At 43.4% G+C, this 23680-nt stretch overlaps 1 protein-coding gene across 3 annotated transcripts in view; it reads left to right on the top strand.

Annotated features, from left to right (window-relative positions):
• Positions 1-3970: 3970 nt before the first annotated feature.
• The window catches only part of PRRC2C (proline rich coiled-coil 2C), a 1200196-nt gene continuing 1180486 nt past the window's right edge, over positions 3971-23680 (top strand). For 2 of the 3 annotated variants that reach the window (XM_086955980.1, XM_086955997.1), the window contains exon 1: positions 3971-4140. The gene's annotated coding sequence lies outside the window, so the exon portion shown is untranslated. The remainder of the gene's footprint in view (positions 4141-23680) is intronic. The other variant, XM_086955989.1, reaches the window with a different exon arrangement.

Genomic DNA, 23680 nt, shown 5'->3' on the forward strand with positions numbered 1-23680 from the left:
CCTAATACCATTGCACGTACCTCGTTGGAACCCCGAGGGCATTGAGGCCCAATCCACATGCAACAAACATGTAGCTTACCTCAGTGGACCCAAAAGGCACCAACTTATCAAACCTGGCACATTACACTACCTTAATCGACCGTCAAGCACCACCCATGTAACGCCCACACTCCGGGTCCCGCACTTACCAGAGCACCGCCGCTGTACCCATCACAAGAGAGTGTACAATGGACACGGTGAGGTTCCGCCAGCGCCAGGTACAAGTCCGGTCTTTCTCCACCAGTTTGGGCATCGGAAGAGCAAGGAGGAGCCTGCCAATGAGCAGGAAAGTCACAGCGGTGCCCAGCACCAACAGCGTGGGGGACTGAGCGAGAGACATGCTGCCCTAGCACCAGCCTGAGGGCAGCCAGTCGCTCACACGGGACACTACGGCGGGCCCTTCACTCAAGACCCCGCACTTTCACTCAAGTCTCTACTCCTGACCACTCCTTTAGGACCCTGCTCCACTGTCACCTGCCCATCCCTCAGGTCTCTTCTTCCGTCCCAAGGTCACCCCACCCACTGAATGAGTCCCCGCTAGGACCAGGGACCCTCGTGTGGCTGTGGGAACGGGGCTGCTGCGCTCGCGTCCCTCGCTGTGAACTTGTCGCTAGGATGGGGCTGTGGCACGCCCTTGTCCTCACGGGGGCTGGAATGGGCCGCCTGCTGCCGGGCCTCGCGCTGTTGTGGTGCGGTTGCTACTCGTGATCTGGGCTACAGTTCAGGGCTCTGCCCACTTCTGGTATTTATCTTCTTTGTCCGTCGGATCGACCCTCCCACTCACAGAAGACATTAAATTATTGCACACAATGTTTTTGGGGCTGCCAAACCCTTTTCAGCCATGCCTTCGGTTTTCCGAGCAGCTTTTAATCGAGAGAGGTTGGTTTGGCCTCCTTCCCACAGTACCAAAATCACTGCGCAGCCTACGCCTTCCGAAATCACAACCAGGTTTCATTGTATACTGTAAGTAGAAATCATCGTACTTCAGCTTTTCCCGTGGCAATCTGATCTCCATGGCTGTACCACGGCTAATCACAATGTTTTTTGAACTGTGAAAAGTGTTTCCTAATATTAGTTGGGATATGACAGGTAAAGTACAGATAGCAGCAGTATGGAAAACAAATACAGCCAGCCCTTTAAGTGTAAATATTGAAGTGTAGGTATTCACTGTTTCGGAGTACCAGTGTGTTCCTGAGAAGTACCAGAAATCTCCCATTAAATGAATTGCAGCAGTGCTGAGAAGTCCAGTGACCCTCCCTTTAAATTTTATGAAATGCGTGCATTCAGTACCGAACAGTACCTGCCCAATAAAAGCGGACACAGCCTCGCAGAAACAGTACAAGCTTCTGTTTAAAAAAGCACAGGACCGTGGGCAGCTGACTTGCAAACTCCTCTAACAAGTAAACAAACAACATGTGCTCTGCAGGTAGCAGCAGCACGAGGTTACTTACTTAAAAACAAGAGGACTTGGCACACGGGGATGTAAAGTGGGAGCGCCCGATTTGTTATCCCAGAGACTTCAGCACTCGTATGCCTCCTCCAGAGTTTCACAGCCTCCCTTGGGGCGGGACTTCCGCTTTCTGTGGGAAGCCCGCGCCCACAAAGTGACTGGACGAGAAGGGCAGAAGGCGGAAGTCCCGCCCCAGGGGAGGCTGTGAAACGCTGTAGGCACGTAGGAGGAGTAGAGGCCGCCGATGCAAGTGAGGGAAGCCCCGCGTGACGGAGCCTGTAGCCCGGTGAGTGGGGCGGGTGGGGCTTAGTTGTAGGGGGGTATGTGTGTGTGCCTGCGTGTGTCTGTGTGTGCCTGCGTGTGGGCCTGCGTGTGTGTGCATGCGTGTGTGTGTGTGCCTGAGTGTTTGTGCAAGCGTGTGTGTGTGTGCATGCATGAGTGTGGCTGTGTGTGTGCATGCGCGATTGAGAGAGGCGAGAGGCCATACATGCCAACATTTCAGGAAAGCAAAGTGGGAGATTTTTTTTTAAAATCGGGAGAATGGGGCCTTGAATCGGGTTACTGACGTGTATGGGCTTTGGAAGTGTGCTGCTGCAGGATCGGACATTTGAAACGTAAATGCACGTTTTTTTCGTACCTTTCAGAAGCATGGAGCATAAGGCAGGCAGAGAGGGTGATGCAAGTGTTGGACACTGGCCTGGTTGTTGGCTGTGCATGCACCCCCCTGTGGCAGCCCGGGCTGAAACAGCCCCCCCCCCTAGTACTTCGCAGGTCTTTAAAAGACGATTCCCTTGTTAATGGCGCTTTGTTGGTTTTCACCCCTTCGAGAGCCCCTGCACCGCCACTCTTTATTGAAAGAATTAGCACTTTACACAATACCAACCCCTATCAGCTGAAACCCACGAGGAATTGGGTTTTTGCTTGTAGGAATCGGGAGGCGGGAGACTACCCTTGAAATCGGTAGTCTCACGCCTGAATCGGGAGGGTTGGCATGTCTGGTGAGAGGCTGACTTGTTCACAGTTTCTAGGAAGCGCGTTCACAGACCAGAATCTGCTCGTGCACTGGTCTGTACCACTTGGAAGGCAACACAACCACACTAAGTCTCGCTGGCGGAAGCGCTTCGCGCTGCAACGCCAGGCGAGACCTGAAAATTACAGTAAAGCGACATAAAAACTCCATGTTAGAAATAAATACAGAGGATTTTAAATCTCTGTTTAAGTATCTCGTCCCCATCCTTTCAGAATGCAAAATTTACAGAATTTTTCTCTGGGAAAGAGTCAACACCACTTTTATGTAGCTTAAGACAGTGTTTTTAAACAAGCGGACATTTTGAAATGGGAACAATGACCAATGGTTTTCGTACCGTAGCCATCTTAGAATGGGGCAATCCAAGCCTTACAGCATTGTAGGCATTTTACCAGTCGACAAACAGATATGCTTTACATAATAGCCGTCTTGTCGGGAAGACAATGGTCTGAAGCATGTACATCTTGGTTAAAAGTATTACACATGCCTGTCCAACAATGCAATAAAAACGTGATTATTTTCCTATTCATGGTGGTCAAATGACATTTAAAATGCAGCACAGGCTGTTGTGAGTTTCTAGTACTCGTTGAAAAAGAACTCAATGATGAAAACGTATAAGCGAGTATGAGCCTGAAAAAAATGCTTGCGCCCCCCCGCTTTCTAAAAAAAAACGTCAGAGCACGCTGATTGGTTTCGGTGCCACCATTGTTCCTTTCATTCTTATGTTATGCTATACTTTGGAGGCAATCATTGGCATGGATAACAAAAAGGGACTTTGAAGCAGACTCAATGCGCAATTGTGAGGTGGATCCAAAGCAGACATGTTGGAAGTGCTTTGATTGTAAATAGAAGGAGACTAGAAGGTAAACTCCAACACAGGGTAGTAAAATAGCCATTAATGTTTTGTAGTGTTCGGTACTCAGTGTTGGGTTTGTTTAAGCTTACAGCAGTACAAAGGATTTAGACACGTGTCAACACATTTTTTTTACTATGAGAGGTGGCTTCAGTATTTCCCTGAAGGGAAAATACATTGGGTCAACTTACCCGTTGATGCTGAGAAGAACGTTTCCTTCATGGTAAGGGAACGGATAAAAGCCCTACCGAAAAGGGCCCTCTTAGACGTGTACATTTACATCAACTTTCGAATCAACCGAAAAAACCGTCACTAAATTCGTACAATTACCATAAACGTATGTAAAATCACACAACGACATATTTAAATTGTATTTCAAAATGAATGAGTTTGATGCTTACAAATGTTTATTGAATGATATTGTAACTGTTCACATAATTCTTTTTTAGGGCATTGCCAGAAATTACATTTTTTAAAAGGGACCTAAAGTTTCCCGAGTCCTATGATGTGAATTAAGAGCAGATAAAACTCTAAAATGGCCGCATAGTGTCTAATGCTTTATGAAAAGGCTTTTATTAACTTGTCCCTCCTTTGTTTTTAGCTTCTACCGTGGGAGCGCGGTGACGTTACGCGCCGGCGGTTGGCGGGCGGCCATCTTTCTCCCCCTCTGTGTCTCGCTGGTTGTGTCTTTCGGGCGGCGGTTGGTGCTGCAGAGCCCGGGCCTTGTGCAGTGGAGCGGAGGACCGCTGTACAGTAAGACCAACAGGGAAGGTGAGGCATGTATATGGGTACGGGGACACAGTGTTGGGGAGTCTGGAGGAAGATTAGGAGGTTGAGGGAAGAAATCGACGAACAAGGAAGGAGGCCCTTGAACCCTCTGTATCTCTTAATCAATGCCCATTTCTTTCATGTCGCTCGTCATTTACTTCACGCTACCCATCCCATCACTCACTATTCTCTCACTGGGGGATGCCTGTTTGTCCTTCCCTGTCAGCCGTCATTTCCACTCGCCATCTCATCTTTGAAAGATGCAGGTATGCGATTGTGAAGAAACCAGGCATTTCCTTAAACGTTATTAGTCATCTTCTCGCTGCCCGCTAGCCCCCTCCAGTCACCGGTTTAATTAAGACATTATCTGTCAATCTCTGAAAGTGGTTAGCACATGACTGAGAGGTGACCGTGTGTGACTGTTGAGCATCTTTGGCAGGTGCTATCCTTTATATACTGGTTCAAATTAGAAGCTGCAGGCATGTTCAGAAATGACAATGACTAAAATTACTCTCCTCCATATGTAAACACAACTCGGTGGCATGCGGCTGCCTAAAGCAGTCAGAATAAAATGCTACGGCCCGGGCAACAGGTCCCACTCTATCAGGGCTTTAAAAATATCATAAAATAAATAATATTCTCACTCTCCACTTTAGATAAAACGTCTTAATAGGGAAAAATGGGGCACAATGGCCCGGTGTGTCTACTATATCAGTATATTACTTCATGGCTATCAACATCTGGCCGTAGCCAAGGACTTCAAAATTCGTGCCTGCGATTTGCCTTTCTCGACCTACGCAACATTGCACGAGAAGAAACACCGGCTGCTGAGGCTACAGACTTTAAAGCATGGATCCTGGTTTATGATCTGCTTAACTTTTATCTGTGATCTTTAAATATTCGTATTACCGCCACTTCATCATCTAGGTCTTTGTAACTGCAAGGATGCATGCAGTCCGCTATTTTGCCTACTCAGGTCATCATCAAATTTGGTTCAATCAATTCATTCATTAATTGTTTGATAGATACTCATGTTTATCGGATACCTTGAGAAATACCAGTCTGCATTTAAAAAATAATGAGCCGCTTTTGAGTTGTTGCCAAATTAATGAACATCGACTGTAAAAACTAATCTCTATGGTGGTGTTTCGGAAACAAAATAACTACTGCCCTTGACTGCATCATCACCGAAAGACACTCAAGAGACAGAATTGACTTAGTTGTTGCTTACTTTAAAAAGCACATCCTATTGTCACTGGTACTGAGGATCTTCTACAAAATATTAGAATGCCACCGCACAGAACACAGCACCAAAGTTGTGTAGTTGGCCATAAAGAGATGTGCAAGCATTTGAGCTTATTTACCAATACTTTACTCATGTTCAGAGGCCAACTGTTGCTCCCTTCTTCTCTTCGTCTGCTCTGGCAATGGCTACGCCCCAATATCTGGACATCCCTAGCACCAGCTCAATCTCTGGGCTATCTTCAGCATCCTTTAGCTCTGTTCATTCCCACCCCAACCTTTTTCCTCTGGTCACCCATCATCCTTACCCCTTTTTTATGTCTTGCCTAAAACACTCTCTATTGGAGATATAAGTCTTAAAGCGTGCATAAAGCCCACCCATTGCTTACAATTGGGGGCTTTGTTGTCGCTTTTATTGGCTTACTTATTAGTTAGGTTTGTGGGCTTTTGTTCTTTACCCCGTCCAAAGCATTAGCCTACTACTATGCAAGTCCAACCCACACCTTTTCAGGCGCTACGTTTTTTCTTTTTGTTTAAACACTCTACTAGAGTGCATGTGTTTTCCTGCTGTCTTCCCAATTTGTTATGTTTTTCTCACCCCTGCTGCGTTCTGTGCTCCTTTCTCTCCCATGTGACCCTCCCCACACATTGCCTTCTCGCTCGTATGCTTTCTCCCTGTCCGCTCTACATTGTGTTCTTTAGCCTGTTTCCTGCCCCCACCCAGAAGATGAGACCTTTTGGCTTTGCCAATGCTTGTTCGTTTTTGCTCTCATCTTTGCAACCTCCCCTTTCACCCCTCTGTCCTCGTCTGACACCCACCAAATCTCCATCAGGCCGAGTATTTCACTCGCCTTCACATGTAAGGTCCTGCATCCCAAGAAAATCTCCCACTGCACCCACAAAAAAATCTCCCCTATTTCTCCATTTTTTTACATTGTTACCCCTCTTGCACCTTGGCTTCGTTCTGGACCGCCTCCCGTCGGTAGCTCTGGCGATCACTATTGCCCTGACACCCCCCTTTACTCGTCCATTGCTCTTGCCCCTCTCCTTCCTATTATCTATGGCCACCACTCTTGCTCTCCTTCTTCTAGATCAAGCCAACGTTCTTGCCCCTTACCTCCTTAAGCTGTAGCCATTGATCTTGCCCTTCCAACCCCTACCCCTCCTTTTAGCTCTAGTCATTACACTTGCTCTTCTAACCACTCATTTTATCTATGGCCCCCTCTCGTGCCATTCCAGCCCCTCCATCTCCTTTTAGCTCTGCCCCTCTCTTACTCTCCAAGCCTCTCCCTTTAGCTTTGGCTCTCACTCCCATCTCCCTTTCAGTTCTGGTCATTGTTTTTGCCGCCCTCCCCTTTTTCTGTGGGTATCCTTTTTGGTCCCTCCCCGTGGTGCCTTTTCGTAGTAAGTATATATCTGTGATCCTCAGAGCGCCATTTTTGTTATTAAGCAAAGTGAATAGCGTTGGTCCATAGCGCCAGACATTTTATGTTAATTGGTTTTTGTTGGGTTCCTGGCCACCTGCATAAGATTCATGGTGTTTCGGTGACATGAATAATTGCTTTACAAAGTTATGGTAATGCAGAGAAAAGCCAACTCTTAGCATTACATGTCGTAATAAAAGACCGCCAGGAGTATAGATGTGAATTTGCTTTAGGGTAAAAACACGAGAGCGGCCAAAGATTGCACAAAGAAACCACATAGAGGCGCCGAGGAAGGTATGTTATTAAATCCAGTAGAGTTAATATGGTCTAACTAGTCATGGTTCACGTAGCAAGACACTTGTCAGTCATTGAGAAATGTGATATTGTTCCTTAGCTATCTTTAATGAAAGGTCCAGCAGAAGAAAGCAGCCAAAATATGAGGGCAAGAAAGTCTATGGCCAACTGGAGTTCAGGGTTTTGCAATGACGAAACCCTGTCTCTTTTGGTCAATGGGCATTCAGTTAGAGATCCACCTTTGTGCACACTAATATCACCTCCGTTATGTTTGATTTCAGCTAGAGCAAATGAATGTCCAAACACCCTTATACCTTAGTTGAAACATGGCAATTGGTCGATTTTCAGCCTAATAATAATAAACTGAGTGTCATCTGCATTAAAGAAGAAACCGGTATTAGGAGTGGATGAGACTAGCTATAGGCTAAATATGAATGATGGGAGTGGCAGACACATAAATGTGGTCACCGATTGGAAGTGGTTAGTGCGAAAATATCTAAACCTTCAAAGCACCAAGTCTCTTATCTCAGCGACTCAGAGAAAGGAGTAGTCAACAGTCAAAACACAGCTGATCAACTTAGAAGAATGACGGAGCTTTCATCATTGATGCATATGTGATAATATTGTTTCTAAAAAGGTCCCACTTTATCCATCTCAATTTCTGATCCTCTGCGGGGCCTTTTATGTATTCTTGCAATGATTCGCACAAAACTCCTTAATTGTGGCCAAGTTGGGTAAAATGGTTTGGGTGGCCCTCAATAGACTGGAATAGACTTCCCAGGCCTCCTAGAATAGGCTTCTCCAACAAGTAGCACATGAACTACTGGTAGCTCAAGCTACCTGTGAGTTACTCTCCTGTGTGTTGCTCTCCTGTGTTCAGCCCCGCCTACTAAATTAGAAGCTTTTGCTTGGTTCTGGTTGTATACCAAAGCTGAAAAGTGAGTATTCCAGATGAAAATATGTGCGTTTTCAAAGCCAATAATTTCCCCAAAAATATTTAAAACGGATAAATGGTAATCATGCAGCATTGGGAGATTATTACTAATATTACCTTGGTAGAATTACCCCGGTGCCAGGGGCATTGTAGATGTTGCCGTTCTGCATTACCCTTGTAGAGCCATTCAAAGCAGACGGCCTTCTTTACGTTATTGCTGATAATCCTGCTCTGAAGTGATCACGGCTAGTAATATTGCATAGTGTGGCCAATATAATATTTTCTGGTATGTAGTTCGGAATGATTTTCACTGAACACAAGTAACTCTTACTACTGTAAACATTGGAGACCCCTGTCCTAGAAGAAGAAAAGATGTGCATACACACACCTGCTCATATTGCACACTACAGAACCTTGGAATGTAAGCTCCTCTCTAAATCACTGCCCCAGTTACTCAGAGATCTGCTTGTCACTGCTGCCCTTTCTAAACTTGATTTTCAGCCGACCCCTACAGCCTTGCACTGCCCACCCCCCAAAAAATAGGCCCTCTTGCTCACTTATCTTCAACCAGTCCCATTTGTCTATGCTAGATTTGAGCCTTACCTTCCATCTGAACCAATATTAAATTTCTGCTTTCCTCTCCAAGCCCTGCATTGCTCTCACACCGAAGGTTAGCTTTGCTTGCCCCACCAAACCCCGAGGCCAATTTACCATCATGTCATATATTTTTTTCAACCCCTAATTTAAATATCACTTGACCCCAAGAAGCTCTGACTTAACCCTGTTAAACTAAAGCCACATTCTCCTGCGACCAATCCTATTTTATTCAAAGTATTAACACGTGCATCATGCCCACTTAAGCCCCAAAACCCTCCATTTGTTAATTTACTGTAATGCCCAAATTGTACTTCCAGACAAAATTCCCTCTCATTGGTAAGCTTATGTTACACCCTTATGGTTAGTCCTTTGCACACATTATAATCTGTGTCGCACCCAAACTGGTTTAAAACAATCTCCCCGTGGCCCTCAAAGGAAGTGCCTTGGGTATTCTGGAATATCCCCCCGTCCCATGCCTCTTTGATGGTACTACTTCATCCCCCATTCACCCTGTTTCTTATCTCTAATGTTGTACTGGGGCCCTTTTCAGTGTTTTCATTACTTTCCTTCTCAGGTTTTTCTACTTTAGTCTTTCTTCGTGTAGTGAGGTGACTTTGTCCTAAGCAGTCTTCTACACACTGTTTGGAGCAGTTTTGCTCGAAGTTGTTACTTTAGAACCAGAATCTCATGCGAGTGCACAAGTTATGACAAATTTTTATAAAATATTTATTTCATTCCGCATTTGAATTTTCAGAGGGTGGTGGGGGGATGGGGGCTGTCGAAGCGAACATTGCTCCGACGGCTAACTAAACTGGGTAAAGCTACATAATTACTTGGTGTATGGATCTTTGAACACACCATTATAGTAAACACACTTTACTAAATACTGCAGTTGCTTCATAGCAGTGAGAAACAACCCTTAGTACCATTCTTTCCAAGCAGCTGTGGAAAACTCTTCAGAACCATTGTATGTTAAAGGATATATATACATAGCACGCATATAGAATGTTATATTAGCACTAGATATGTCCTACTGATTTAAACAGAAGCTTTCAGTAGCTTCTAGGAATGTATAGGGGAGATTTGAACTGCTGAGACAAATCTCCCCAAGAATTCAGTGCTTTGTCTGCAGCAATTAATCATTTGCTATGCAATAGTTCTTGCATTTGTGAGAGTTTGTGCTATTGGCATTGTAAGTGACAATGCTTTTTATTTATCTGTTTCGAGAATAAACACCTAAATAAAAGGCATTTTCACTTACAATGCCAATAGCTCAAACACTTGTGAATGCGAGACCTATTTAATTTCAAAGAAGCAGCCGCCATTGTCCCGGCCTGCTTGGTAAGTGAAGGTGCGCGTGGCACGCTGAATGTTGCCGGAAAGCATGTCATGCCTGCAGTAGGAGAAACTCTTAGAAAAAAATAATGCTTACAGATACAAATATTCTTAAGACCGACCGTGGAACAGCAGACGTAAAAGCTCCTGTCCTAATTGGAGGTTACAAATGAAGACAAGGCAGTACCAAAGGGGGGGGGCTAACAAACCTATTAAAGAATCAGAAGCCAGCAATTGCGAAGGACAATGACACAAGCCAATGACCAATGTGTGAGAAGAGTGGATTGGGCTTCAAGTACATTCTCGAATACAGCATGCCTCGCAGAGCAGCTCATGCAGTGCCCAGGCTCGACCTAAAGCACGCTCCTTTCAGGATGTGGTTCTTGCTCTTGGCACATCTAGAAGGTATGGTGAAGTGGAACTTAAATTGCAAACAGACTTGGACTAGGTGAATTTAGAGGAGATAACATCGGGTATACCTTGCTAAACCACTGGATGTACTAGAACCATGGACTTGATGATTACCCTACTTGGAATTGGCATTCATTGTAATTGTAATAAAACCAGCCAGATATGCAGACGTTTTTAGACATGGGTGGTATCTCGAGCAACATTATTGTGAAAAAATTAAAGACTTCAAAATTCTAGTTGGGGCAGTTAGGAAAGATTCATTGCTTCTTACCAAAAGAGATCGGACTGGGACATTAATGATAAGTGCATGAAACCTTTTATCAATAAATGGCAAAAGTCTTTAGTTGGAGAAAGCCAATACTAGCTGCTTTAGCAATCTGATTGTCAAAAACATTAGGGTACCCACATTTTGTACCCCCTAGGGCTATCTTTATAGATTTTTTTTTATCTGGACAGGCTATTGTCTCAAATGCTTGGGAGCTGGCTGGGGAAATAAAATAGCTTGGTTTTAGTTTCATACAATTATTGACATCCACCAGCAAACTCAAGTAAGATTGATGGCTAGAGGACAGGTGTCTGAAATCATGGGAAACCTGAAGTCAAATTGGGTATTCTCTGCCTTTATATCATATCTGTCCCCCGTTTAAGTGTGCAAAAGGGTGCATGTAATCATTGTAGTAACGGTCAGATTTTGTTTTTAATACTTTTTTTTTTGTCATTTAAGTCCATTAACAAACTAGCAACAACCTGGACGTGATAGCACGCCATTTCTGTCCCACTCTGGAAACCATTAACCCCACCGCTTAGTACTGTTGGAGGTGGCAATACATTGTGTGGCACAGTAACAGATGCAAAAACCGCAGTTGATGGACAGAATGCAGAACAATGTCATACATTCACCCCAGTACAGAGATCCGGGCCTAAAGCCATCGTTTTTTTGCACACCAGTTGAGACATGGCCATATGCAAATCAGCCTTGACCCTGTGCCTCATGGGAACAGTCCAGCCCCAACTGCCAAGCCATGTCTTTCCTGGACCGGAATCAAGCATCCTAGGACCGGTTTCTGGCTTATCGGCCGTCTCCAGCCAGGATAGCTTGACTCCAGTGGTGTGGAGAGCATGGGACTCACGTCTGAGCTGGTCACCCTATGTGGGAAGGGTATGCCCAGACGAAGGTCCCGTGCTCAGTAAGCCACTGGAGTCAAGCTATTGACTCCAGTGGGGTGTTCCCATGAGGCACAGGATCAAGACTGATTTGCATATGGCCATGTCTGAACTGGGTTGGCTTGGTGAGCAAAATAACAATGGACTAAACCCAAATCTGTGACTGGGGGTGAATGTTTTGACATTGTGCAACATTCCGTCCATCATCTTGTGTGTTTGGCACAGTAACAGACCATGATGTTTTTACTTCCTGTGCAGGACTTTTTTTTGTGGTGTTTTAAGTGTAGCAAGTTTTTATCAATTTTTCTTATATTGGAGAGATTTATGTTTGGGGGAGGTAAACTTCTAAGGATTGTATGTCTCTTGTGATTTGCCTATGGCTTTATATGTACAATAGAAGGTATTCACCACAGCAGTTGTTGATCCACCTGCCCTGTCTAGTCCGACCAACTTAGTTTTCCACAGGCTGCTTCTCACATTCAGTTCCACTTCTTTTCATATCTTTGGTTTTCAGCATGGAGGAACCCTTCAGCAGACCACACTATGTCCCTTGCAAATGCACCATCCGTTAATACAGTATTAAATAACATATCTCCTCCTGTTTAAGGCTGGCACCCCTTCTTAAATTCCTTGTTGATCATTACTGTTTGCATGCCTGTTTCCCTTTTTCGGTCTCGCCTGAGCCAGCGCATGCACTGCTCTGGCGTGACTTTCAGTAAAGGCTTCAGAAAATGGTACCACAAGCATTTGATGGTGGCCTACAGCTTGCGGTTACGCGTGCTTACGAGCACAGGCGCCATCTCGTGAGCACGCTTACAGCCACAATCACTTTTGCGGTCGCGTCACTCTCGCGGCCAATGCTTTTTTTTAAATTGTAACTTTTTGAGCGCCATCCCACTCCGTGGTGTTCATTTGATTGCATAGTACTTTCTGTCATTGTTGCGGCATCACAGCGCTATTCCAATACAGGATGCGTTGAAAACATTTGCAAAGGCTACTGTGACAAGAAAACTGCATGTTACTTGCAGTCGGATCTCTGCGCCCCTCAGGGCTCTGACTGTGTGCGGGGCCAGAGAAAGACAGGTCACAAGGAGAGATTCCAAAAAACAAGCCCTGGCTCAGACTTAGTGTGTCATTGAGCTAGTTGGGTTCTGAAAGCTGCCTTTAGAAATCAATTCCGGGGCAAGTACTGGTCCTGTGACAATAAAAATCAAGCTCAATTACAACAGTGATGCTGTTTTCTCCTGAGCACCGATGTCACAGGAAAATACTTTTTTACACTTTGCTATATGAAATGGGGACTTTTTTATAAAACGTTGTGAACACTTGACTATCCTATTGGGATTCACCATTCAAACATGCAACCTTTTGTACAAACACACCTCTCTGCAACAGGCACAGTAACCTACTGAGCTACCTTGCTATGACTGAACGTGTACCCACAAAGCAACCCCATGCTGCCCAGGGCTCGAAAAATCTCAAAATTGGTACTAGTCCTGCAGGTCTAGTACTTTGAAAAATCTCGACCTAACGGTAACCTACTTGACCTCCATCTCTGAAAGCGGAGCAAATGTGACAAGATTTAAAGGCACCTTTATTGCTAATTTGCTTTGTGAGCTATTAAAAGGCCTATAAATCTTATCTTGTCACATTTGCTCCGTTTTCAAAGACGGAGTACAAAAGTTAGTATGTTTTCCTACTCGCCAGAAAGGGCGAGTAGGACCTAAATATAGCTAGACCTAATGCAAGTGGTCGAGCGGATTTGTCGAGCCCTGCTGCTGGAACATTGACCGACCTATTTTATTACGATTAGAATCTCTGACCTTCAGGTTAAACAAAGATCTCTCCATCAGGTGCTTAAATCACTGAATCATATCAGTCCCCACTCAGGCCGGCTACCAGCATATTAGTGGGAAGATTTTTACATAGAAAACCAAAGAGCATTCCCATCTGAAGACGTTTCAAAAAGTCCATAGAAGTAGTTTGCTTCTGAAACAAGTCCCAGCAATAACACCTCACAACAAGGTCTCTTTAACCAGAGCTTACAAGTAGAACAGGTCTATGCCTGAGTAGATCATCCAGACCAGGAGTTTATATTGCATTCTGGGACTTGTAGTCTTCACTTTAAAATGGGACAAACAGGACTGCAAGCCTCAGAACGCAAAGCAAAATTACAGACTCGCTAAGCTACTCATGCACAAACCTGTGAAACTGGAAACCTTTTTGGTTTAACTTCTCTAGACTGAAACGATGTCAGTTCCAAAGCCATGGCCTGTTTTTTGCTGTCCCAAGCATTGGTATAGCCAATAGGTCTCGCCTTTGGGACCTTATAAGTGTTTAGCCATGCAACAGTTGATGTTGTTGCACCAAAGATATTGTGCTGCATAACTAAATACTTATAAGGTCCCAAAAGCGAGACCTATTGGTTATGCCAAATCTTGTTGTCTCCTAATTGGTCTATTGCCTGCTTCCATTATTCTATTCTATTCCATTCCCGTTTGATCTGAAGTTTGCTTTGTCACATGAAGTCCTCCCTTTCCTCGTCTTGAGGAGATTTAAAATAAGGATATATATGGCTGTGTATATGTATATGTACATGTGTATATGTACGTGTGTATATGTATATAAATGTATGTGTATGTATATGTGTGTATGTATATGTATATATATATATTCCTCCCACTCTGGTTCAGTCTGCCGTTACTGCAGCGCTCAAGTCGGGTGCGGCGCCCTGCAGCTGAACCACGCTGCTCACAATTCCTCCAGGCTAGAGAAACATATATATATATATATATATATATATATATATATATATATATATATATATATATATATATATATATATATTCCACACAATTCCTCCAGGCTGGAGAAACAAACGGGTCGCACTCCACAGGTCGTTTTTGCAATTTTTTTAAATTTTCTTACATTCTCTTAAGTTTTCGGCAAGGGCAGATGTTAAGATCTATGCATTTCGGTATATCCAAATACTTTGCTCACGATCAACTGACCACTTGGCTACCCCTACCTAATGTAGTTAGTTACACATAACATCACTTCCTGTTTGGGGATTGCCAGCGCCTCTATGCTTTCTGGGAGATGTAGTTTTTGTTACATATGCAGTTCCATTTTGCTCATTATTATGCTTATTACTACTCACTTATATTTTCTAACAGAGACAAGCTGTTGTGTGCTTCATGACCACAAGGTTTACATTAATTGGTTCCCTCTAGTGGGTTTATTTTCTAAGTAAAACAAACCAAGGTGTATTTAGCTACCCTCGGGTTCAAACAAATTGGTTCCCTCTAGTGGGATTACATTGTCATTTTTTACATTTCTTATACTTTTTAACTAACATTCGTCAGTACATTTTACATTAAGCATCCCTTCCAATGGGTTAACCTTGTTGATATTCGCATACAATGTAATACTCTATCAAGAGTCCCAACCAGTGAGGATACACTGGTTTCTCACACGTTATTTCAATGCTGTTTCGAGTGTTTTGTCTCTTTTCATACCCCTTAATGGGTTTATCAATTCATCAAGCATAATTTTTGGCAAAGAATAGTTTATCGAAGCGAAGTGTTTATAAGTGTTTGTATAGTTCTTCTGACTGATTTAACCCATACGGGGTTAGGGTTCTGAGGTTCAGGATGTGACGCAACTCTTTCTGTCTCAGAAGTCTCTCTCTGTCCCCCCCCTCGCTCTTTTTTGGGGACAATTTCAATTCCAAAGAATTTCAATTGATTCCAGTCACTCTGGTGATATTGTTCCATGTGCTTAGCTACTGCGTTTACTCTGTCCTGTTAGATGGTAGCTCGAACGTGCTCCAGGATACGTTTTTTTAGTTCACACACGGTACTGCCCACATACCTCATGGGGCATGGGCATTCCACCACGTATACTACGTATGTAGTTTTACAAGTGATTAGTTCTCTTATTTCCCATGTTTTTTTTATTTGCCATTTGCACTTTCTTTATTGGTTTTGCTATTTGGCACGCCTTGCATGCATAACATTTAACAAATCCAGTTGTCTTCAACCATATATCCTTTTTTGGAGTTTTTTTTAAATGGCTGTGGATCAAATGGTCCTTCAGATTTTTTTGCCCTTCTGTACGTAATTGTTGGATGATGTCCCATGATGCTCTTAGCTGTTTCATCCAGCGGTAAAATTTTCCAATTAAGTTTCAAAATGTTTGCTATTTCCTTACTTTCATTTGAGAAATCCATGATCATTCGTACTGGTTCTGATTCACTTATGGGTTCCTTCTGTTTTTTTACCAGACACTCTTGAAGTGTGGCTCATTGGTTAGAGGCGGCAGACCTGGAAGCAGAGGTCAGCCCGGGACGAGGGTTCAATTCCCGGCTCAGCGGGGTCTTGAGTCCTAAAATGTCCATGGACTCGACAATTCTCGCTCCGGTATCTTACTCGATTCACGGGTTCACACTCTGCGACTCTGGGCAATAGCTTGCTTAATCTCCACAACGGCCCCTCGCGGCGGGATGCCTGGCTTTCACCTTGCTGATACCCTGCCGGGGTTATCTCACAGGGGAATACCAGGACGGGTTCCCTAAGCAAGCGCTTAGAAACCGCTCGGTGATTTGCGCTATATAAATTCCTGTACATTTACTCTTCTCTAGATTTTTGATTTGTTTTTTTCCCAGCATTTTTTGATTACGCCATTGTTGTATTTCCGCCTTTTGAACCTGTCTGTAGTTGCAGCACTATGTTTGAGCCATTCATCATTTTCACTACAGATTCGGCGAATTCTCAAACTCCCCGTAATTTCTAACAGACAAGCTGTTGTGTGCTTCATGACCACAAGGTTTCTGAGAATTCGCCCAATCTGTAGTGTATGTATGTATGTATGTGTGTATATGTGTATGTGTGTGTATATATATATATATATATACACACGACTGGGCATATATATATATATATATATATATATATATACACACACGTATATACACGACTGGGCGTATAAGACGACCCCCTACTTTTCCTTTTAAAATATAGCGTTTGGGCTATATTTGGTTGCTTATAAAATGACCACGGCGTATAAGACGACCCTCAACTTTTGAAAAGATTTTAAAGTGTTAAAAAGTCGTCTTATACACCAGAAAATACGGTATATGTACGTGTGTATATATATTAGAGCCATTAAGTACTTTTTGGACAAACGCAATATTGCATATAGACAACATAACAGCATGCTACTGAGAATGATTGAAATATGTTTGTATTACAGTTACTTTCTATTTAATAGGGAGATATACCAACAGCTCAGGGGTGTAGCCTTGGGGGCATGCTGCTTCGCATGCTTGCATGTGGAGTGGTGGGAGGAGCATGTCCTTAGGGGTTCACTTAACCATTTATTTGCGAACAATCTAGTCCACTTCTGGCGCTTTATTGATGACATCTGCATGATTTGGAGAGGGACTCCTGAATCGGCTAATAATTTTGTCAACACCAGTAATGTAAATAATCTGAATTTACAATTTACCTCACATAAGTACCAGTCAGATCCAGTTTCTTGATGTGGAGATTTACATTAGTGGGAATAAGATTCAGACACGGTTGCATAGGAAATCCACAGCAGGAAATGCAATCTTGCATGCCAGCAGCTCCCATCCAGGTCATTTGATTAGGAGCACCCCCTATGGGGAGTTCCTTAGAATGCGAAGAATATGCAGCACGGAACTGGATTTGGAGAGATGCCAAAAAGAGGCATTTAATAGATTTCTTGCCTGTGGTTACTGCCATAGTGATTTACAGACGTCCAAAGAGCGAGCTAACAGTTCTAGCAGAGATGAGTGTCTTACTGTGGGGAGATGCATTAACAATCAGCAGGCCAACAGAATAGAAGACGGAATCAGTCTCATCACAACATTCAGTACAGAGTAAAGTGAGGGGGATACTGAAAAGACGAGAGGAAAGTGAGGGGGATACTGAAAAGACACTGGCCATTGCTCAAAACCGATATCACTTTGGCCCCCATGTTACCAGATGAGCCGTCTATTACTTTCAGAAAGGCACCCTCAATGAGGAATGCCCTGGTGAAAACCAGTCAGGAAGAAATATCTAATAAAAACTGGCTATCCAATAAATCTGGTTTCCACAAATGCATATCATGCAGAGCATGTAAATTTGGCATTAACACTAATGAATATTACTCTGCATTTGATCCCAAGCCTATACAAATTAAAGAACTTAATACGTGCCGCACAGATTTTGCGGTGTATGTGCTTCAATGCACTTGTGGGCTGAAATATATTGGGAGCACAAAGTTACAGGCATTTAATTTATCCTCCAACACCCGAGAGTGATTGTCAATTCAGATGACAACTATCCAGTGGCACACCACTTTCAGCTAGTGCATAAAAAGAATCTCCATGATCTAAAATACTTCGTCATTGATGCTGTACCCAAGAACATCAGGGGAAGCAATAGGGAGAAACAATTAAGACAGCTGGAGATCAAATACATTTTACTGCTCGATACAAGGATCACGAGAGGGATGAACACAGGGGAAGATTTGTATTGTTTTTTATAAATATCAGGCCAGAATTTAGCTACTAATGGTTGCACATGTCACTTTATATATGCCTTTTTAAAACTGATTTACCCATGTCATATACTACTTCCTGCCTCGGGTTACCTTGATCTTTTACAGTACTGAACTATTTCAGTATTTTGTAATTTGGTCAACATTTTCCCCTTCTCCTGTCCCCCCATCTTTGTTCATATAATCTTCGAACCATATCCCAGTACTGGTCTCTATCTACATTACATATGATTTTCCAGTATAATTAAAACATTTCTGTCATCAAGTATAATGAATTTTATCCTATATTTGCCATACTGTATAGAGTTATCATGTTGCCCAACTATATTATGGGGCTGGATTTCAACATAGAATTAGTGTACATTTATGAAGGTTTTCTTTAACATGGTTGCCTATCAAAGCGCCTATTCAATGTCAATTTTTTAGCTTGGTAATAGGATATGGTGTTATATCGTGTTCAAGTTCATTGAGATTTTGCACTTTGCACTGATTTGCACATTTATTTCAATTTTGCACTAGCACTTGGTCTGTTTCTTTGGGCTGGACCCAAAATTTAGCGCTGTACAGGTTGTTTTGGAAATTATGAAAGTTTACAACTGTTGAGCATTTTCTAATCCTGATATATTTCTCATTATAAATCGGTAATGAAGCGGTTTAGAATATTTTCTATACATATTTACTTACATTTCTGATTTTTAATATATTATGAGAATAGGATGTATGAATTTAAATGTATTTGTACTTTCACATTTTTTTTACATCATTTATAAGTGCTCCGTTAAATCTGTTTTCTATATCTATGCGCTTTCAGTCCAGCCAATGATTGTATATTGTATATAAACACTCACTATTGGTTCCAATTTTCATGTGATCAAGGCTACTGTGACGTAACCGAAACGCGTCATTGTGGAGACGATGGGACGATAAACCACCTTTAAGATAACGTTGTGCGCATTTTGTGGTCTGTACCTGTGGTGAACTTTGGCAATCTTGGGCCGAGGAGCAGGAGCTGGAAATGTCTGTGTGTGTGTATATACAGATTTTTTTTTTTAGTAATGCTACAGAGGAAAAAAAGATGGTATGGATATGTTTTTTCCATTAGTTCAGTGTTTCTTGATATTGTTGTGTACATGATTGGTTAACCCCTTCGCTGCGGGGGTTATTGCCCCGCTGTGCTGAGGGGGAGGGGGCGCGCACAACGCCCGCATGCTCATGGCGAGCTCAGCTAGTCATGAGGCACGGCGCTCCTGTGCACAGGTGCACCGGCTCCCATGGAACGCTCAGCACAGCAGGGGAATTCTCCCTGCACCTGAGCGTTCCACAGGCCATGACGAGCTTAACTTCTTTTTCAAAAAAGTGTTTTAAAAAAAAAATTGGTATAATTAGTAACTTGTCACGTTGTCGGTAATAAATTGGTGCTCGGGATATCCAAGAAAGAGTTGGGTCACATTTTTTCTATTGATTCGGAGGTCACCTGCTCTTATTGTTAACACTATGATAGTGCTGTTAATAAGATGGTGACTTCAGAATCAATTTAGGAAATTGTGAGCTTCTACTCTCCACAAAGTATACCCTGAAGAGCTTGTGAGAATACAAACGACGATAACCCAACAAAAGAGTTAGTTAAAGCTGTAAGGAAGTGTATAACAGTTTAAAATCTCTTGCTGTGGATCAGAAAGCAGATTGGGTTTGGGTGCATCAAAGGTACCAAAGACGTGTACTAGTCTTAGAACTAAAATTTAGGTATGTAAGGGGTCCTACTCCCAGGCCAGTTACCGCCTTGCAGATTACTGCTCTCCTGTAATTTGGAGTGCATGGGTAAAGTTAATGTGCTCAGACAGTGACCACTTTACACCAAGGCTGGTTATTGTTTGGTGGTCGGTGGGCACCTCCATCCTTACAGTTCTTTTTCTGTATTATTTTGGTGGCACTTTCTGTGCCCATAAAGAGATGTGCGGAAATCCAGGGTTTTGTAGTACATTAGCATAGCAGTGGCTCTTTCAGCAAATGTTCCATACACATGAAGATGAAGGGAATTTGGGCTAGGATGCAGAATTTTGAATTCTGCTTTGAGAACGGAAAGCGGGGTGTGTATTTCTCATATCGTCAGGAAGAGGCTTTTTTTCGGAATTATGGTGTCCAATTGTTTGTAATTGCTTGTCTGTTTTTCACTGCAGAGCAGGTAAAAAGAACTGCTATATTGTTTCACCATTGTCTTCCAAATTTTTCTCTCGAAGACGTTCATCTTAATTCTGTATTTTCACTTTACAATCTTTGGTAAGTTTTTTTTTTTTTTCTTCTGGACTTTCTGTTTGTATGTCAGTGTCTGGGTGCCTTCAGATGTTTTGTCTGCATGTATTTGACCCCCACTTATCTGCCTCCCTGTCAATGCACAGTACAAACACTAAACCTACATGGGTTGTTCAGTTGTTTTTAATGCCTTTTTTGAGACTCCTTGTGTCGTGGAGTATTCAGAAATATAGGACTCATTCTTAAATCTATTTGAACTGAAAGTGTTTGACATGTGGTTAGTAAGTAGCATGTTTGCACTGTGAGCGAGTTTCGAGTATCTTAGATGGGCAGGGCTAGTAGTGAGCCGGGAGCAAGCCGAGCGAACAGATGTCTTAGTATCACAGATGGGCTGTTCCCTGTGTATTGAATGGTGCGAGGAGAGGAGGTAGTCGTAAGTTAGCTTTTTTAAATTTTATTTTTTTCCCTTTGTTTCTGGGCCACCTAAACGGGTCCTGCTGTCGCTGAGAGCGTGGTCGAGACCCTGCAGTCATTATTATCTTTGCACCGAGGCAGTCATAGGAAAACTTCGGCTTACATGCTGCACAACATTACTGTAGCTAACTTAGAGAAAGGTCTGATTAAATGCTGAATGACATTTTCATTGTTTCAATTTTCCTAAATGCAGAGAAACTGGACTAGTACGTGTGTTCTACTTATTTGTGTACATTGTTTTTAAACCGCTTTTATGACTGGAAATATATATTTCAAGACCATTCTTGGTTGTCTGCTCGCTTGAGAATGTGAGTGCTGACGTGCAGCTATGGTCTGGTTCGTACGATGCCTATTGCATGGATCAAGAATCTGTGGGAAATCTGACTTGGAAATGAGTCACAGTTCTGTAATTCTTGATATTACTTGCCTTTCCACTTGGTGCCTCTGTACGTTTAATTTCAAACTTATAAAGCTTTGCACAGCCCCTTGCGCGTCAAAGTAATGATAAATGCAGAATTTAGCAAAAATAAACATACTATGCTATAAGTACTCATTTGATTCTAATATTTATGGTGGGGAGTTAGTTTGAATAAATGCAGGAGGCTAGTTTGGTAGGATGTCTCCTCCTCAATCCCACTGACCTGCCTGGTTGTTGCATTGTCACGTTTTTAGGTCTCGCCTGAGCAAATGCGCTTGCGCATTGCTCCGGCGAGATTATAGTAAGCAGGAAAAGAAAAGTCTACCAAAACGGCTGCGGATCGCATACAGTTCATGTGATCTATGCGTGTGCACACCATCGCCAGCCACATAAAACACCACTATTTGTCTGTGCCTCGGCCCTGGGAATTCTGAGCTATATAAGGAGACAGTAAAGGACAGGGCTACCTGCATCAGCAAGATCGTTAAGCACTGGTTTGACAAACCCGCCAGTACTACCCTCGGCATTTATCTAGTCTTGGTCACAATAAATAGTCAAAGCAGTTCTCTGCGCCCTATAATGCAGTCAATCCAGAGTGGAAAAATGATTAAAGATTGGAATGGCAAAATTGTACAAAGCGTTACAAGTTATATGATGTGACTTCAGCTCTATGATTAAGCTTGGCTTATGAAAATATCCAAATGGTACCACAACAATAGGGCCACAGGTGTTGCTATTCCAGGAGAGCATGACCATAAGGAAGAGCACCAATGACCTATTTTTTAAATTGACAACCCAGTCACCTTAACCTGGTTTAGGTTGTGTGCCCACCCATGAAACTCGTTCAACATTATTTATGTTCCGAAATTAGTTTTCACTATTCCGCCAGTCTATGGCTTTTGTTAGCCAGTGTACAGTTTTATTCCTTAACTCCTGCAAGTCTTCCTCCTTGTTGGGTGACAAAGATGATATATTCTTAAGAACTATTACCAGCGGAGTTGCTTCCGGTGGGAGGTGGAAAATTCTATCATGACTTTTCCTTTATTTAACATGGCAGTTGACAACTGGTTTAAGGGCTCCGGCATCATTTACCACATTTAAAACCCCATTTAAAACTGTTGCATGACCTCCAACCCATCAGCTGCTGCGCATGTTTGTGGTAGAGGAGTGCGAGATAAAGGGTTAGTGTTAGTAACAGGGCTACGACCAGGAGCTGCCGTTCCGCAGTGCCCCCCCCCCCCACGCCCACCACAGCAATGCCGAGAACTTGTTTCTTGGATGAAAGTGAAAGCCTACCGTGCTTGTTTACAGTAGCCATGCTCCTCAAATGCTATTGCTGTTGCCATCTCTCTAGGGACACTCAGCTCAAACACTCAACTTGCTAGCTGCAATGCTACATCTGCTATGCTTTGCCTTCAGACATGTTGATCTCTCGCAGACTGTGCTGACTCTGCCCCTCCTGATTCTGAAACTGACCAACGCAGTCCCTTCTCTCTGTCTTATGATGTTTGCCCTGCCACCATTTACTTCGGACCCTCACACCCCTTCACCCTGACACCCCTTCACCCTGACACCCCTTCACCCTGACGCCCCTTCACCCTGACGCCCCTTCACCCTGACGCCCCTTCACCCTGACGCCCCTTCACCCTGACGCCCCTTCACCCTGACGCCCCTTCACCCTGACGCCCCTTCACCCTGACGCCCCTTTACCCTGACGCCCCTTTACCCTGACGCCCCTTTACCCTGACGCCCCTTTACCCTGACGCCCCTTTACCCTGACGCCCCTTTACCCTGACGCCCCTTTACCCTGACGCCCCTTTACCCTGACGCCCCTTTACCCTGACGCCCCTTTACCCTGACGCCCCTTTACCCTGACGCCCCTTTACCCTGACGCCCCTTTACCCTGACGCCCCTTTACCCTGACGCCCCTTTACCCTGACACCCCTCTCTTCCTCACACCCATCCTCACTCTCAGGCACCACCACCACTGTCCTTGCTTGCTACCAACAAGCATTGCCATTGCCAACAGGACTCGCATTAGGAAAGTGTAAGCTATTGGCTTTGTGAATAACAGTGCTATTAATTTATATATTATCAAAGCCAAAACATATTAAAAAAATGTCATTTATAATACCAATAGCTCACACTTTCCCAATGCGAGACCTATTGCATTGCAAATGCTTGTTATTTGAAAGGGAATGACTGTGTCCATGGTACTGAAGTGTTTATGCCAGTAAACCCATCCACCAAATATATGGTTTGTGAAATCGGCAAGCATAAAATTGCTGTGAAATGTTAACGTTTCTAAAGTTGTTTTCTTCACCCGGACAGACCATTATCCCTTTCAGATTGTATGATTTGTATAGTGGCAGTTGACAACTCTAAATTGGATACCCTAACCATAAAGGGAGTGGCTGGGGCCCATGGCAG

This window comes from Lissotriton vulgaris, chromosome 1_1 (genome assembly GCF_964263255.1).
Source record: "Lissotriton vulgaris chromosome 1_1, aLisVul1.2, whole genome shotgun sequence".
NCBI classification, from domain to species: Eukaryota; Metazoa; Chordata; class Amphibia; order Caudata; family Salamandridae; genus Lissotriton; species Lissotriton vulgaris.